Raw genomic sequence first — 5,239 nt, 5'->3', positions numbered from 1 at the left:
CTAGAGATCTTGTTTTTATATTTTAATTTTTTTATATTATTTTTTAAATACTTTTAAATATTAAAAAAAAGAAAAATAATTACAATATTATTAAAAAATAATTTTTTAATCACTAAATATAAAAGAAATTAAAAAAAAAAAAGGGAGCGGGAACTCCTAGGGGGATCCATATCATTTTTCTTTTAAAAATTGGTCATTTTCTTACAGTGAAGAGGGGATTGTTAAAAACAGTAAATGCACATCTCTAACCATATAGTCAAAAATCCAAAGATCCAAAAATCATTAACCCAAGAAGCAGCATGATCAGCAATACCCAGAGCGCATCCAACAGCTGTGTCTACAGCATGGATCTTGGAATATGGTGTGGGATGTTTCCACATGTTTTCAGATATAACAGGTGAGTAAATACACGGGAAGTAAATATGTTAAACCTAAATGTTATATTACAATTTACATACAAATTGGCACATATTAATTTGTGGCTGCCCAAACCCTATCACTGCATAGAGTTTTAATTTTGTTTTTCTAGGACACCACACACAACTCTAAATCAAGATCAATTACCATCAAGGTGATCTTCGAAACGTACAAACTTCACTAACCTTATTTTAGTGAAGTATTAAAAACATGTAGTACTACATTATTTCTACCAGTGTTTTAAATTTCATATCGTACCAGTCAATACGGTCGAAATATTTTATTTTCATGGTTTAGCAAGTACAGAAAAATGGGTTGTTTTGTCCCGTCTCAAATACCGGCCGATATTTGGACCTTTACTTTATTTTTCTATTTCTTCAAACTACAAGATCATTTTTTGACATTTAATTCAAACCAGACTATTTATAATTTATATATATGTATTTATATATAATTTATTCATATGTAGACTATTATTTTGGAATATAATTTATATATCGATTATTTTGAAACAGTATACAAAACGGTACCAGTACCAAAATATTTAGTTCCAATACTTTAACTCGTAAAATATTCAAAACTTTGGTTTCTACTTTCCCATCAGTTCAAAATATCAACTTCGTATTAATTACATGCAGTTCGACGTTATCTATACAGTTACTTTTTTACACATAAACCATAAGCAAATTTTGCAGAGAGGAAGCACACATGGGGTGCCACAAGGTAAAATTAAAAGGCAAAAAGAAAGACAAACAAATTCGGTCATCTCAGCCTATTATTTGGCTAATCAGTTGCCATATTTGGCACTGGGGAAATATAGGATGGATGTTATGAGAATGCCTTGATTCAGTCACTTTTATCTGATAGCATGTTAGCATGCATTTGTTCTTTTGTTTTGTAGATTTTAACTGCAACTAATACATGGTATAGATATAGTTTTTTTTTAAGGCCTTGGTTCTGTTGGGATTTCTTGTATCCACCAAACTTTACTTGTAAGAGGTATTTATTTGTTAAAAGTGATGGTTATCAATAAAATGGGCATATCGCCGTAAAAAAAAAAACATTGTTTTAATTATATTCTCTCTATCTGTCTCCCCCATTATGCTTTGCATGCCAAATGCATGCACTCAAGGAAAACCCAAAAGTCATGTAGAATGGAGCTTAATTGCCATAATGCTGGCAATATGTTTTACTCTCCCAACACGAGCATGCTCCTCACATATCAGGAATGCAATAATACCCCATGCGCAACTATGATCATGCTCCTCACTAATGTCGACCTCACACAAGTGACCAAAGACCTACTAATAAGGGCTTAGATTGAGCAGCTCAAGGGCGGCCAAACTTTATTCTACATTGAAGTATTAGTAACAGAGTATTATGACATTGATTAAGCACAAAATCATTTCTATTCTTCACTTTTTCTCCCACACACAGTAATCTTTGCCGGATGTAGAAAACTAGAAGTTTGGGGGAATGAGGTTTCCAAGATCCATCTTTGGCCCAATCTTCATGATGATCTTGTCATCAATCCTAGCTACATAAATCCCATTCCTCGACCTAATTGCCGTTAATTTGCTTATTTCCTCCTTTAAACTCCAATCAAAGAAATGATCATAAAATTACAAAGCATAAAACAATCACTTTTGGTCAACAAAGTTTGTATGATGGTATGATACCATTATTAATTATTAGCCATCTTTAGAACAAAAAGTTATACGAATAAATAAGATGGAAATCACAATGGTTGGGGTGCCAGGATGAGTTAATAATTAGAATATAAACATTTCCCTGCATGACCTTACCAGAGGGGAATGGCCAAATATTTTGAGTAGACTCTGTGTCATGGTTGTCAATAAATGTCACAACACTTTTTGGCTTTATTCCAATCAACCCTGGTGGCTTTGGAGTCATTTAACCTCCATAACTCCCCTACCATAGCTACTTGTAGAATCCCTTTGATTGTGAAATCAAATGCATCCCTTTGGTTGTGAAATCAAATGCAGCGACATCTTCACCCACAGACCCAACCCATTCAACTAGAGCACCACGATGTGCATCCTGGTTGGGGTTAGGTTTCCCATCATCTCCATGAGCAAGAGAATTTTAGTTTTCCTGTAAAATCTGGCTTGGTTTGTTCCATATGGTTTTTTATAATACTAGGGGCATAGCCCTTCAAAAAATCAAATCACCACCCATCATATCCAATTTTAGTCTTGAGCCAATTCATCCATTCTGACAACTCTTTTTGTACTAGTGGATTAAGTCCCGCTTGGTTAACCAAAATCAAAAATCTCATCTCTTCTCATCTTATTATTACAACTTTTCAAATCTCCATATAAAATATAATAAATAATTTAATTTTTTCAAATTTCAATACAAAATTAATATTAAAAAATTATATTACAATAATATTTTATTTATTACTATTTAAAATGTCTCATCTAATCTTATCTCATTTGTATAATCAAACGGGGCTAAGATGATCAGCGTTAGGTGCAGGGTCATAGCTTTCTCCACTATCAAAATTCCTAGTACCATCCGAATAGGCTATGTCATCCTTGCAAATGAAGGATGGACTCTAGTCAAGACGTGCATCTAGAGTCCCACCTTCAAAGATGCACCAAATTCCACTGACATCTTGCTTCTCAGCAATTTTATGATTTATCACTATGTCAGGAACGACTTTAATTCCTTTCTCATGTAGAGCCACAATCAGTACTTTTAGTTCATCTTTAGATCCATATTTTGAGGCATCAAGATCATGTAGCCTTCCCGTCAAGTATCCTAGAAAATAATGAGTTTAGATTTAGCATCTCTTAGCTACTCTATTGTAAAAAAACCAAGCACAAGATCATATAGATGATAAAAAAAAACATTTAATTTTTGGTTGTATGTAGCTCAACATCTTATTTATATGCACGCTGTTCTTGTTTGCATGTTACTTGAACAATCATACTTCCATGAGAATCAAATATAAGTCACAAAGTAGATTGGAAAACCTTCAAGTTGGCCAACCCAAAAGCAATTAACCCAATTGGCAACCCGAATTCAGACCACATACTCAATTTTCTGGCTAGAAAAACAAATTGTGACACTATTTGTAACAATATGTGATCAAATAAACCTGGGCCAAAAAGTGAGGCCAAACATGAGATTGAGAGCGATTGAGATACCTTGGGGAGCAAGAGATTGAGAGGGAGGAGGAAGCCAGACATGAGTGATTTCAGCATTAGCCAAATCATGATTATAAACAATTATTACGATGCATGAATGCAGATGGATAGAAGATATAGAAAGAGAAAGAAAGTGGGTTGCATGCCATGCCTGAAATAGCAAGGTCGGGGTTGCGAAGGAGTGACATAGAGAGATAATGAGGCAGAGGAAGCAGAGGAAAGTCTTAAGCTTCATGTTGTTTCGTTGGAGTTGGAGGCTTTTGCTTGGTTTGGAATTCCACCGAGTGCTGAAATTACACGCATGCTTTGATGTCAAGGGACGATATTAAAGAAATAAAGATGAAGAAAAATCAAGTAGATCATGGAAGAATTAGCAAATATTGGCAAATAAAATCGAAGGAAGAGAATGTGAGACTATAAATTTTTTGACTTTGAATAGAGAGCAAGCAATTTTTTTCAAAGCTCTCACTTTTCTGGGCTTTCATACCTTACTCCTGTCTTTTCCTAAACAATATATTTAAAATGAGTGGCGCTTCAGGCCGGATGGGTGCCAAACCTTTTTTCCACCGGCCAATAGGAATATGCCATGTAGGCATTCCATGGAAAGGAAAATGAATTCTAATGCATTGGATTTAGTTTTATGAGTCAGAAAATTACCTCTCTTATTCTCTTTCCCACTCCCTCTCCCTCTCAAATCTGGGTTCTCCCTCACCAATGCATCATCATCTTCAAACCATCTGCGTAACTGATCATTTGCCTTCACAAAAGATTGACCAAATATTAGCATCCAGATCATACATTAATTTAGATCACATAATGGGATGGGCTATACTTTGTTTCTAAAATCGCAAAAGTAAGCAATTTTATTACTTGAGCAACATACTTTGTCCGAGAGTTTGCAACATTGTGAACTCCCTTCAAGTCTTGAGCTGCAAATGAAAAAACCGGTTGAAAAAAACGAACAGATGCAAAAAAGAGGTCCATTGCCGCAGCTGAAAGGTCATTTTTTTATTCATCTTTCTATTCTTTCAGGTTAATTTGAAAAGTGAACTAAGAAAATTTTTAAAAGCACATTTTTTCAGTTCTTACTATGGTTACTACTTAGTATCTCCTTGTGCTTACCATTGGCTTTGATTTCCAACATGAATGTTGTATAGATGAACTGAGGTATGGAAATTTGAAAGCGGAACAAGTGTGTTCATAATCAATTCCCCCCACATAATTTCAAAAAATGAAAAAAGTAAAATAATGAAAAATCTGTAAAAATTATTTTGCAAAACATTTAAAAATTGAGAAGAATCCGCATGAAAATAACTTGCATGGAATTTATGATCTTCAGAAGTTAAAAGAAAAATAAGAGAACAGCTTGAGTGTAAGAAGTAACCCAGATGGGCTCCCACTAGGTTGGTTCTGTTGCACAGATAGGTTTCGTCGCGTAGATGGGTTCTGTTGAGAGATGTGATTTTGTGTTTAGCATAGGAAGTAAGCCAGATTTGGGAGGGAGAGGGAGAGAGATGATTTTGTGTTTGGCTGAACTTGAATGAGACAGAGAGAGAAAGAGGGGTAATTTTCTGACTCATAAAATAAAATCTAATGCATTAGATTTCATTTTTCTTTCCCATACAATGTTTACGTGGCATATCTTA

At 34.5% G+C, this 5,239-nt stretch overlaps 1 pseudogene; it reads right to left on the bottom strand.

The window, feature by feature from the left end:
• Positions 1-1,832: 1,832 nt before the first annotated feature.
• On the bottom strand, positions 1,833-4,737 carry LOC122306510 (annotated as a pseudogene).
• Between the last annotated feature and the right edge of the window lie 502 nt (positions 4,738-5,239).

This window comes from Carya illinoinensis, chromosome 4 (assembly GCF_018687715.1).
Source record: "Carya illinoinensis cultivar Pawnee chromosome 4, C.illinoinensisPawnee_v1, whole genome shotgun sequence".
Lineage (NCBI taxonomy): Eukaryota > Viridiplantae > Streptophyta > Magnoliopsida > Fagales > Juglandaceae > Carya > Carya illinoinensis.
Note: the sequence above shows the minus strand (reverse complement) of the source record. Positions and strands in the feature narration are given on the sequence as shown.